Source organism: Tachyglossus aculeatus (assembly GCF_015852505.1).
Source record: "Tachyglossus aculeatus isolate mTacAcu1 chromosome 12 unlocalized genomic scaffold, mTacAcu1.pri SUPER_6_unloc_2, whole genome shotgun sequence".
NCBI lineage: Eukaryota > Metazoa > Chordata > Mammalia > Monotremata > Tachyglossidae > Tachyglossus > Tachyglossus aculeatus.
Genome location: NW_024044829.1, coordinates 16606052 through 16619464, shown reverse-complemented (window position 1 = coordinate 16619464; position 13413 = coordinate 16606052). Strand labels below are relative to the sequence as shown.

Here is a 13413-nt window from a genome sequence, read left to right as displayed (position 1 = left end):
CCTCCCCACATCTGCCAAACTAGCTCTCTTCCTCCCTTCAAGACCCTACTGTGAGCTCACCTCCTCCAGGAGGACTTCCCAGACTGAGCCCCCTCTTCCTTCTCCCCCTCCTCCCCCTCTCCATCCCCCCCCGCCTTATCTCCTTCCCTCCACCACAGCACCTGCATATACATATATATGTTTGTACGTATTTATTACTCTATTTATTGATTCATTTTACTTGTACATATTCTATTAATTTTATTTTGTTAATATGTTTTGTTTTGTTCTCTGTCTCCCCCTTCTAGACTGTGAGCCCACTGTTGGGTAGGGACTGTCTCTATAGGTTGCCAACTTGTACTTCCCAAGCACTTAGTACAGTGCTCTGCACACAGTAAGTGCTCAATAAATACGATTGAATGAATGAATGAAGCATATTCATGTTATAGAAATTTTTGACCATGTAGTGCCAAACAGAGCTACACGATTATATAGAAATATTTATTGATTAATAAATCAAATCAAATTAATTAAATAAAATATTCAATTATTTTTTCCCCACCTGAAAGCATTTCATTTACCAGAATTTCTTTGGGATTGCTATGAGTAGAAGATTCCCTAAATGTAATTCATGTTTCTTTGTAAAGAGCTTAACAAATAGCTAAAACAAATAGATTTGCTTTAAGTTAACTTCAGTCACCTCCTTGGGAAGCTGATTAAGTAGATGAAAGCATGTTTCCATCCACACCCAATTGGCAGTTTTATCAGGTCACCAATTGTACCATTTCTGCCTTATTCCAAATCAGCACCAAAAAACAAAATAGAAAAATGTATCTAGATGTACAAGTGTTTAGGATTGCTAGACCTACCTGTGAAAGAAGAAAAGTGTCTCAGAGCTGTCTTAAGGACAAGGGTTGGTAGAGCCAGTTTATAGTTGCTTCTGTGCTTTATAGGGACTCAAATCCTTAGGGTCTTTTTCGACTAGGCTCAGGGGAAGCAATTAAAGTGATACTGTTTGATTCAGCTCTGGAGATGCAATATTAATGATGTGATTCATAGTTTATTTTTCTAAGAAAGGTGTTCACATAAGCCCCATGCTTTCTCTTCATTTCCCAGTTTCCCATGATAAATTAAGTCTCTTCTGGTTGATTTAAAAAGGTAAGCTGCTGCAACTAATTGCAGAATTTCATTATGTTTGATTCATGTCAAGCCTTGTTACTGCTTGAATGGAGGAGTGAACACTTGTTAAAACTTGCAGCATATGTTAATGTGAGTCTCTGTGTGTGTATGAATAAGAAAGAGACACAGAGAGAAAGCGACATAATAATGTTTTAGTATGTGTCAAAGCAGCACGTTTAAGTGTTGAGGTAGGTAGACGATCACCAGAATGAACATAGTCCCTTTCCTAAGTCTAAAAGGATGGGAAACCAAGCATCTTATCCCCATTTTACAGATGTTGGAACTGAGATCCGGAGTGGTTGTGACTAGCTCAAGATCTCAGAGATGTCCAAGGCTCCTACTCTTTTATTGAGCCCATGATGCTGTCCATGCTGAGAGATTCAAGATGATCAATCAGTTAATCATATTTGAGACACAGAAAGTCACAGAAAACTGCAAAAATGTTTCCTTTAATCAGACTCTTTAACTCCAACTCTATATATTTGTCCTTTGTATTTGAAGAAGATCAATAAATTGTATTTGAAGACACTATGGATGGTGTTCAACAATGCGTGCATATAAGGTTGAAAAAGCCAAAAAGTGGGATTCACAATCCCAGCCATATCAGACCCAAAAAGATTGATCAGCTCTAACAGAGATTCAGAAAAGGATCCCAGGGAACTTGTTAACCCAGGGTCAAATGGAAGCGACAGGTAGGGAAGGCTTCTTGTTCCCCCTCAGCAGAACATATACTAAGGATGGCAGAAAAAATGAGCATGTAGTAGATGGGAATGATAGTGAAGCTCAGTGCATTACCTCCAGAAGGTCTAAGAAGTACAATTTGCTTATTGAAGACTCGGACATAAATCAATAAAAACTAATCAGTTCAAAAGAAATAATCTATGGCAATTTTCCCATAGAATAACTACCCATCTATTATTGTGGCCTGTATCATTCTTGTAAGGAAATATGTCTAGCCAGATGAAGAAGCCTTGGATATTTGATTGTTGTAAAGCAGGGGCTTTGGCTGTGGTGGCCAGTGCGGGCAGATAATGGCCCGCAGCAGAGGGCAGTAATGGTAGTTAAGCAGCAGAGTCTGTCCCACCCTCTTTTCTTTCATCTTTCCTTTACCCTTCCACCTGGACCTCTCCCCTTTTTTCCTCTCTCCATTTCCCAACTCCCCCTGTAAGCTCCCTTCTACACTGTAAGCTCACTGTGGGCAGGGAATGTGTCTCATATTGCTTTATTGTACTCTCCCAAGTGCTTAATACAGTGCTCTGCGTACAGTAAATGCTCAATAAATACAATTGACTGACTGATTGACTCTCTTTCTATCTCCACTTCCTGGAAGCCAACCTTATGCAGCCATGCAATCTTGGCCCTCTACCAATCCAGTCACCTGTCTCAAGCAACCAATACAGTTTCTTGGTTCCTGGTGGTGCTCCAGAAGTATCTAGCCACTAATATTTCCTAGTAGCCTACTGGAAAGAGAATGGACCTGGGGAGTCAGATGAGCTACATTGTACTCCCGGCTCTTTCCATTTGCCTGCCATGTGAACCTGGGCAAGCTACTTAAGTTCTCTGAGCCTGAGTTTCATTATCTGTAAAATGGGGATAAAATAGCTGTTCTCCCTCCTACTTAGACTGTGATCCCCATGTGGGACAGGCACTGTGCTTGACCTGGTTGTGTTATAGCTACCTCCGTGCTTAATGTTTGGCACATAGTAAGCATGTAATACCTCAATTAGTACTATTCCATAGCATTATTATTCCAGAGAGGTCTTCCTGTTAAATGGCCAGGCTGCCTAGTCTGAAAATTGCTTCTGTTAGTGAGTGGATTCTGCAAACCAGGGTTTCTGCTATGTCAAAATGCCACACCAAAAAAAGCCCTCACAGGCCTAGTTCAATGGTAGCACCATAAAATCAGCCAATATTTATGTTAGGTTGCCAGTGGTCAACTTGGTACCCAGGATTACATTAGAGGGTTTGTGTGTTGGGGCTGCCAAGGGAATGATCATCATAACTTAGTTAAACACTATGTATTTTAATATACAGCATACAATCAACAGGAAACCACAGACTCAGCTATAAAGCAACAAACTGTCCCCGCCCAAACCAGGCATAGAGTTTTCCTACCACGAGATGATCAGTCTCGTTGGGTGCTCTGGCCCATAACGAGGCAGACTGGCATGGGCTCTCCAGCTTAAGAAGTCCCATGGGGTTGGGCTGTCCCTGCCTCCCCTTCAGATGACAGCGAGCAGTGAAATGGGTCTCGTTTTCCCTTCCTCTTATACTATTCTTGTTGCTGTGACATCGAGCTTCTTCCGGGTATGCCCGACTCTATTACTAACCAAATGGTTTGCTCCATTTTGGAATTTGGGATGACAGTGAATTTTCTTTTCTTCTCCGGTTTTCCTTTCTTCTCTAATTGCTAAGCGGGAGATTGTCCACCTTGGCAGGATGCAATAAGCAGTAGGCTGGGGATCGTGTTTGTAAAGAGAGTTAGTTTAGGAAGTAGATTAGGAGTCAAGTTAATGTCAAAATGAACTTGTCTCATGATGTGGGTCGAGGGGATCGTGCTATGTTACTAAGAGTTAGTCTAAAGAAGTGGGTCAGGGGTCATGCTCATTCATTCAATCGTATTTATTGAGCGCTTACTGTGTGCAGAGTAGTGTACTAAGCGCTTGGGAAGTACAAGTTGGCAACATCTAGAGACAGTCCCTACCCAACAATGTGCTCACAGTTTAGAAGGGGGAGACAGACAACAAAACATGTGGGCAGGTGTCAAGTCTCTTACTACATACTACTCCTCTCTGGGACTCAGACCTAGCCTCCGTGGCTGGCCTCTCTTTTCACCTACCTGGCTGGAAGGACCTCCAGGTCATCCTGTCTATCCTCCTGTCTCAGAACCATTCACAAACACCCCTCAACACATCCTTAGCAATGTTAACTTCTTTCACACGGCACCCCACCTTCTCCAATGGTTCGTCCATCCCTTCCAGGTAAGGAATAGTAATAATAACAATGCCGTTTGTTAAGTGCTTACTATGTGCCAAGCACTTTTAAAGCACTGGGGGAGGGGATATAAGATGATCAGGTTGTCCCACGTGGAGCTCACAGTCTTAATCCCCACTTTAAAGATGAGGTAACTGAGTCCCAGAGAAGTTAAGTGATTTGCCAAAAGTCACACAGCTGACAGGTGGCAGAGCCAGAATTAGAACCCATGACCTCTGGCTCCCAAGACCGTGCTGTTTCCACTGAACCACGCTGCTTCTCTTATGTGATGTTTTTAGACTGTGAGCCCACTGTTTTTAGACTGTGAGCCCACTGTTTTTAGACTGTGAGCCCACTGTTCGGTAGGGACTGTCTCTATATGTTGCCAACTTGTACTTCTCAAGCGCTCAGTACAGTGCTGTGCACACAGTAAGCGCTCAATAAATACGATTGATTGATTGATTGATGTGATACTCACTATGTTCAGAGCACTGGATTAAGTGCTGGACTCGAATGCACAGGTGGAAACTAGATGGGGTAAGGAGGCTCTCACCTCTGCCATACACCCTGTTCTCAGGGTCAGTCGGGAAGCCAAGCCCCGTCCTGCCCATTCCTGTCCCCCAGATCTCCTACGATCCTCGGCACCAGGCAGATGCCGGGGATCTCTTGCTTGGCCCATTTTCGTTCAACAACTATATCCAGTGCTTAGAACAGTGCTTGGCACATAGTAAGCGCTTAACAAATATCAACATTATAAAGTGAATCTGCAAGGCAGGAGGTAATGTCACTGGCCCCTTTGAAAAGAAGTTTGTTAAAGTTAAGTCTTGTCTGGGAAACTTATTTGACTGTTAGAGAACTTTTGCTGGCCTGGAACAATAAAAATACACCTAGCTCAATCACATAATTTATATGAATTACAATGACATTTGAAACTGGATGAAATAACTTGATATGGTCTATGGGTAAGATTATTTATGATCTATGGATAACACCATTTCCTTTCCCCTATCCCCAGGAACACAGCATTCAGAAGATGGACATTGAAATGTCAAAAAAGGACCATTCCCTGTTATTTATAAGAGAAAATTAGACAAGAGAAAGGTCAGGCTGGAAAGGGTAAACAAGTTTTATTTAATTGCTCTTGCATTCCTGGATTATTAGAAAATAGCAGACATGGAGCTTGTCATCTGATTAAGCAGTTTTCTCCTGATTACTTTCTTTAGGGCATCAATCACATCCTTATTGTTCAGACTGTAGATCAAGGGGTTCAACATGGGACTTACAAAGGAATAAAAGACAGCAGTGATTTTTGACTCCTCTGGAGATTGCTTCGAAGGCTGCCTTAGATACATGCAGAAAAGGGTCCCCTAAAATACAATGACAGCTGTCACGTGGGAGCCACAGTTGGAGAAGGCTCGGCACTTTCCTTTGGCAGAGCAGATCCGCAAGATGGCAGCAAGAATAAAAATTTACGATATGAGAATTATTAGGAGGGAGATAGAAAGAAGACAGCAACTATAAGTATTGCCATTTCTTTGATATAGGTATCGGAGCAGGACAGCATAATGAGGGGTGGATCAGCGCAGTAGAAATTATTGATTGTCTTGGAGCTACAGAAAGATAAGTGGAAGGTCAGTACTGTCTGGGAAAGGTCATTCAGGAGGCCAAAGGTGTAGGGAACAGCGACCAGGCAAAGGCAGGCATTCTTGGACATCTTGCTGCTGTATTGTAGAGGGTAAGAAATAGCCACAAAATGATCAATAGCCATTTCAGCAAAGATATAAAGCTCGGTAATCACAAGGCCAATGAAAAAAGGCACTGCATAAAGCATCCAGCAGAAGAAATTGTCTTCTTCTCTGATAAGAAATGCACCAGCATCTGAGGGGAGAGATTGGAAGAAAGCACAGATCAACGAAGGAGAGGTGACTGAGGAAAAAGTACATGGGTGTGTTGTACTAGGGAGTCAGTCTTGATTAGAAGGATCAGCCTCAGGTTCCCCGCCAGAGTGATGAGGTACATCACCAGGAAGACCTTGAAGAGGATGACCTGCAGCTCTGGCTGTGATGTCAGTCCCAAGAGAACAAATTCCAAACCAGTAATGTCATTTTTAGAAAGCATTTCCTCATCATCTGCATTGCTAACTGAGATAGAAAGACATTACAACAGAAGATGAGAAGAATCTTGCTCAGGTTTAAATTGCTTTCTTCCACTTGATTGCTAATTTGCACGTGTAGTATGGTCTGTCTCTCTCTAGTACATACATGCAGGCATGAATATTCACATCAACTCATATTAGTTTTAATACTTTGACTTGTACAGTGATTCAATAAGAAAATTCTATTTCCTCATTTCATTCTGAAGCCATGACTTAAAGCTCATTCTCAAAACTTGATAGAATTCAAGATAAAACTTGACAACTGGCTCAGATCCTTATTTAATAAATAACATTTAAACGCAGCTTAAAGGTAAATGAGCATCACAGGGATTTCATTTGATGTCCATAAGATCACAAGGGTCAAATGTCATCTCAGAAAACCAAAATTTAGAGATAATTTGAACCCAATCCATTTAAATATGCAGACTTCGCGCCTTACATTCTAATAAATGGGTTTGATTATTAAATAATGCTTTCCTCTCTGTTAAGATTATAAGAATGGAGACATGGTTTCAAATTAAGAAAAAGCCGACTAGAGTGTTCTACCTATTTATTCAAGGTACACCTGGAGCTGATTATTTTGCATACCCTTCTAAAGCCAATGAACATTGCTGTTTTAATTAATTTTCAGAATAAAAATATACTGAAATACCTTGTATCATGCCATTGAGTCGTTTCTGAACCATAGTGACACCAAGGACACATCTCACACAGAACGCCCTGCTCTCCATCTTCAATCGTTCTGGTAGTGTATCCATAGAGTTTTCTTGGTAAAACTATAGAAGTGGTTTACCATTGCCACCTTCTGTGCAACTCAGGTCTCCTCCTTTGGCTCTCTCCCATGCAGCTGCTGCGCAGCACGGATGAGTTTTTATTGTAGCAGATTACCTTCCAATCACTAGCCACTGCCCAAGGTAGGAATCAAATTGTTGGCCACTGCTTGACACTCCCTCTCGTAGCCAAGACTGGTAGAGTACTGGAAACCCTCCAGGTGGGACCCTGAAAAGGGTTGAAATATCTTAGGTGTATTTATTTTCCAACCAAATACATCGAAATGATGTATCCAAGGTCCTATGAATCACAATACTGACTGTGACTTGAAGAAGTCTTCTAAACATGTTGAGCTATTTCCAGATGGGCCGGTTGCTAAACCTTCCTCAACAAATGGATAGTCTTAAATCCTCCCAGATAATTCATAAAGTCCTCCATAGGACTGTTTCAGGGCCTCTACAAATGGAGGCAGTGAGATTAAAAACTGAATATTTATTCTGGCATCATGTTTCCACTTGCTTAATGATTCATCAACCTAAAATTAATAGCAACATCTCTTGTATATTTGTACATCTGTTTGACTGGAAATAGCAGAATTGTCCTAGAGTGGCTTGGGTTTACTTCATAGCAGAAACCTCTATTCCAGCTTTTCTCTTCCTGGCATTAAAAGGCCCAATGACCAAAGGATAATGATAACAAAGAAAACCTCACAACAAAGAAAGAATGGATTTAGTAGGAAAACGAGATGTTAGCAGCAAATATAGTGAATTACCTACCTCTGACAGTAGAGCAGTGTTATTAATAACACCACAGTGTCAGAAAGGCAGGTGATTTATATCTATTTTTTCCTCGAGAATGTTTTCCCTACAGTACTTCTCAGACACACTCAGAAGAAACAATTAAAATGCTACTCTTCTGGGAGCACCTTTGAGATGTAATGTCCCTGGGAAAAAATAATTAAGCCAGATTCCTGCCCCATATTCCCTTATTTGCAGTAAGCTATCACCAGAGGGATGTTCATTACCCTTTCAAGGTCAAAGACCGTTTTTTTTTCTTGGCATTGACGTTGATTAGACTTCTAATCCCACTTCTCACCAGTTTACAATTCTTCTGAGGGCCCCATTTGTCCATGAGGATGGAATATGAAGCAGGACTCTTGGCAACTATAAGTCAAATATTTTTCTAAATTGTAAGCTCTTATGGTCAGGGAACATGCCGGCTAATTCTGTTGTACAGTCTGCTGTGTGATCTTGGGCAAGTCACTTCATTTCTCAGTGCCTCAGTTACCTCATCTGTAAATGGGGATTGAAACTTGAGCCCCATGTGGGACAGAGACTGGGTCCAACCATATTAGAGGTAGAAGCACCCGAGTGCTCACTACAGTGCTCTGCATATAATAAGCACTCAATAAATACCATTGATTGGTTGATTGATTGATTTTCTCTATGAAATGCATTTACTCCTTCAAACATTCATGATAATAATAAAAATAATAATAAGTATAACTGTGGTATTTGTTAAGTATTTACCATGTGCCAAACGACATTCTAAGTGCTGGAGTAGATCAAGGTAACAAGATAAGACAAGTTTCTGTCCCTCATGGGGATCACAGTCTTAATCCCATTTTCCATCTGAGGCACAGAGAAGTGAAGTGACTTGCCCAAGGACACACAGAAGACATGTGGTGGAGCTGGGATTAGAACCCATGACCCCTGAATTCCAGACTCATGCCCTTTCCACTAGGCCATGCTACTTTTACCATAAATTGGGTTGGACACAGTCTCTGTCTCACATGGGGCTCACAGTCTCAATCCCCATTTTATAAATGAGGTAATTGAGGCACAGAGAAGTGAAGTGACTTGCCCAAGGTCACACAGCAGATGAGTGGCAGCATGGGGATTATAACCCATGACCTTCTGATAGACCATGGCCCGTCGTCTATCACTATGCCATGCTACTTCTCAACAGGGCTAACTACTCATGGACGTAGTTTCCCTAGGTGGGAAGAATGAAGGTGATTATGCACATCTGGATGGAACTTAAACTAATGAAATTGGGTTTTTCTACATTTGGAAGCTGGTACAACCAAGCCTTGGCTTATCGACCTCTAGAACCAAGGGAAGACATGGTAACACTTGAATTTTGCCTGAGATTTAGTAAACTAGATAGTGGGCCCAGAGTATTCACAGTGCTAGACAACCAGTATTCCTGAATCCCAGAGCCACCCGTTGTCCTCAAGGCTCTGTAACAGCCTTAGTCCATCAGGAACCAATAAAGGTCAAATCCAGGATCCAGATTGGGTTTCTCCATAGTGCTAATGATAATGGCATTTACTAAGCACTTACTATGTGCAAAGAGCAGGGGAAGTTACAAGGTGATAAGGTTGTCCCACGGGGGACTCACAATCTTAATCCCTATTTTACAGATGAGGTAACTGAAGCACAGAGAAGTGAAGTGACTTGCCCAAAGTCACACAGTTGACAATTGGTGGAGCCGAGGTTTAATCCCACGACCTCTGACTCCAAAGCCCGTGCTCTTTCCACTGAGCCACGCTGCTTCTCTCTGCTAGTCACAGAGAGGGGCGGTTTGGGAGCTAGGTTAGATGAGCAAACCTGCTATCTATTCCAATTATTTCACTTATTTGCTGTAGAGCTGGGGAGGCTGGGGGCCATCCCAGGGGCCTTGGTTCCAAGGGGGGCTCCCTGTAGACAGGATAGTCTCAGAGCAAGTGCACAATGGTGCTGCGATGTCAAGGCAACGTTTTGGATAGTGACCCTCTTATTTAACACATTCCTCAAAAATTGACCACATTCAAGTCAGCCTATCTAGCTGATTATGCACCTATCCAAATATGATTAAATTCAACTTCAGCACAGCTAAGAAAGAAGGGGAAGGAATTGTATTTTTCAACTGCTTAGCACTGTACTCTGCATATAGCAAGCACTCAATAAATACGATTGAAAGAATAAATGAGAGAATCAGGTACCATTTGACCTTCCTCTCATCTCCACCCATCTCTCACCACAGCTGCAGCTAGTCATCCCACCAGATATTGGTCAGAGAAACCAAACAAAAAAGGTTACCTGAAGCCTAGCATTTTTTGTGCAGCTCATACCTCAGCAAATCACTGACATATTGTGTACCCCTTAAAAGCACCCAGATGTTCACAGTGTCTCTAATGGGTTGCCCAATAAAGTGTCCCTGTGTGGGTGGTTGGCATTGCCCCACTACCTTTTATTTTACCAAATATCAGGTTCAAATAACTACTTAGTATTGATTGGGCCTGTGTCCAAAATCAATTATTCTTGATATTGCTTATAACCAGAGCAAAGGGTATGAAGATGCTTAATAAATTTAATTCCTAAGATTTGATGGCAGTGCCATATTGTCTTAAAAGTAAAAGACTAATAAAAATCTAAAATAGGAAATTATTAAAGATCAGGTTTTAATTTACTGTTAGACAGCTTAAAACTGCAAAATGTGAATTTCTCAGTAAATCCTTTTTTGGTTCCTGGGTTTATTTATTCCTAAAAATGCAATCCTACAGCAGAAAAGACTCTCTCTCTAACAATCAGTCACCAAGCCTCATCATCAGTGGTATTTAATGAGCACTTATTAAGTGCAGATAACTGTGCTAAGCGCTTGGGAAAGTACAAGAAAGTTGGCAGAAATGTTCCCTGCCCACAGTGAGCTTATAGTCTAGAGGGGGAGGCGTCCATTAATATAAATATATAGTTTTCAGTGGTATTTCTTGAGTGCTAACCGTGTGCAGAGCACTGTACTAAGAGCTTGGGAGCATACAATACAACAGAGTTGGTGCACATTTCCCTGCATAGTTATTCTGAGTGTCAGGAAATTATTTCCCCTTTAGACAGGTTGCCATTTTGAAGAGATGGATTAGAGTTCCAAAACCAGTCCTTTCTCCTCACTGTTGCCTACAATCTTCCTGATGCTTTGAAATGGCCCAGGCAGACCTCAAGTGAGGGAGTGGTGGCTACTGCCAAGATTCTCGCTGCAGGACTTTCTAGATACAACTAGCATCCTTGGGATGAGTTCCTTTGGAATAAGTAAATGGAAACCCAGGAAGATGAAGGATTTTGCCATGGGTTGACCAGAATGTTTGTGACTGAGCATGGCTAACCATTAACAGCGCCTTCATTATTTCCACTACAAAGTGAAGAATCGTTTTTGAGTGGGCATATCATGGTCTTGACTGTGCCTGCTGCATTGTCTTTTCAGCCACTCAACTACTCATGGGTGAATTTCACTGTGAGTGACCTCTCCTTTGAATGAGAAGAGCAGCTATACACTCAGTTCAGTGAGACTCTTATCACCTCTGCATGCTATGAAAATCAGAACAGAAAGAACTTTACCCACAGTAAACACTCACTAAATACCACTCGTTGACTGATGATCCTAACGTTCTGGTGTCTTCTGCCTGTCGATGACTTTCCTCAGAGCTTTTTTCACTTCCTGGTTTCTCAGGCTGTAGAGCAGGGGGTTGAGCATGGGTGTGATTACTATGTAGACTAATGCAATGACCTTTCCACCAGTCTGAGAGGCACCAGACTGAGGCTGCATGTACACAAAGATGGCCATCCCATAGAAGAGAGCCACCATGGTCAGGTGAGAAACACATGGCAAAAAGGCCCTGCGCCTCCCCACTGTGGAATGTCTCCCAAGGATGAACATGAGGATGCAGTCATAGGAGACGATGATGATGAGAAAAGGAATGAAGACTATGATGATGCTGAAGACAAATACCACTATCTCCGAGAAGGAAATGTCTGTACATGCCAGCCTCAAGACTGTCAGCACTTCACAGAAGAAATGGTTTAGTGCATTGGGCCCGCAGTAGGGCAAGCTAGAGGTGAGGGCATTGATCACCAGGGAGCTCAGAAAGTTGCTGATCCACGAGGTCATTCCCAGCTGGACCCATATCGCTCTGTTCATGATAACAGTGTAATGCAATGGGTGACATTTGGCCACATATCGATCATAAGCCATGACCCCAAGAAGAACACATTCGATCATCCCAAAGGAGAGGGAGAAATACATTTGGGTGGGACATTCAGTGAATGAGATAGTCTTTCTCTCCTCCACCAGGCTGGAAAGCATTTAAGGGACATTGGTGGAAGTGTAACAGATGTCCAGGAAGGAGAAATTGGCAAGGAAGAAGTACATTGGGGTTTGAAGTCAGGGTTCCAGGAAGATCACAGTAATTATGACAACATTTCCAGCCAATGTTAGTAGGTAGAAGAACAAGAAAATGATGAAAAGCATAAGCTGGACCCTTGGCTGGACAGAGAGTCCCAGAAAAACAAATTCAGTAATGTATGTTAAGTTTTCCTTCACCATTTTGCCATCTAATTTCCTTGGGGGAAAAATATTGAATTTCAATTAACCGTAGTGGAAATACATCAACTAACACGTTAGTGTGTAGCAAACAAAGAGGATCTGAAAGGTTATGGTCTAACTCCCAAGTAACAAAAATGGTTGTTTTGTAAAAAAAAAAAAAGGGCTACTTTTGGTTTCTCCATTTTAGGGAAGTGCTTTCCTGTCAAGAACAGAACATCAAACATGATTGAATACATAGAACATGCAGCATCAAGCATAGTGCAAGGAAGAAGACTAAAAAAAGCAGATACATCCGTGCAAATACATGGGTTCCTATTAGAAGAGTTGGTTCTCCTCTTCCCAAACTCATGTACGAAGAAAAAAAAAACAATTAAGGTTAGGGTTACCTTATTTGTAAATGCCTTTATATCTGTTTCCCCCATTAAAGTATAAGGTCATTAAGGACAGGAAGCATGCTTAATTCAGTTCATGGCATGCAGTGGAAACTCAACAAATAGCATTATTATAACATTTTTTCCTATAACTACAGAAGCGGTTGTTTCCTGATGCAGAATTCTGTCAGACCAGCTCAAAGCATAACAGCAGCTACTTTGGATGCATCCTATCCCACAGGAACCGGGTTTGAGAATTGTAGAGAAGAGCTGAAGACATTCATCCTTCCATGACTTAATCACAACTCCCTTTGTGGAAGGAGTTGGACTCTATTTTCTGACTGATTTCTTTATTTTGGATGGAATTGATGGAAGTGAAATCCACTGAGGATTCTTGACAGCTCTAAATACTTGTCTGTCCAGGATTCTCAACAGTTTCACACAAGAAGTGGTCCAGAAGCTTCAATCCAATAATTTCATTATTAGTACGTCTATCCTGACATCATTATCATCAACTGCATGTATTGAACACATTTCTGTGCGCAGAGCCCTAAATTAACATTTTGGGAATATGATGTGATTAACATCCACATAAGAGTTTAAATGGGTGACAGAATGGCATGAAAG

The 13413-nt window shown here is 41.7% G+C and overlaps 2 pseudogenes; both read right to left on the bottom strand.

Moving 5' to 3' along the window:
• Nucleotides 1–5288: 5288 nt before the first annotated feature.
• LOC119921466 lies at nucleotides 5289–6249 on the bottom strand (annotated as a pseudogene).
• A 5224-nt stretch (nucleotides 6250–11473) lies between these two features.
• Nucleotides 11474–12415, bottom strand: LOC119921439 (annotated as a pseudogene).
• Nucleotides 12416–13413: the final 998 nt, after the last annotated feature.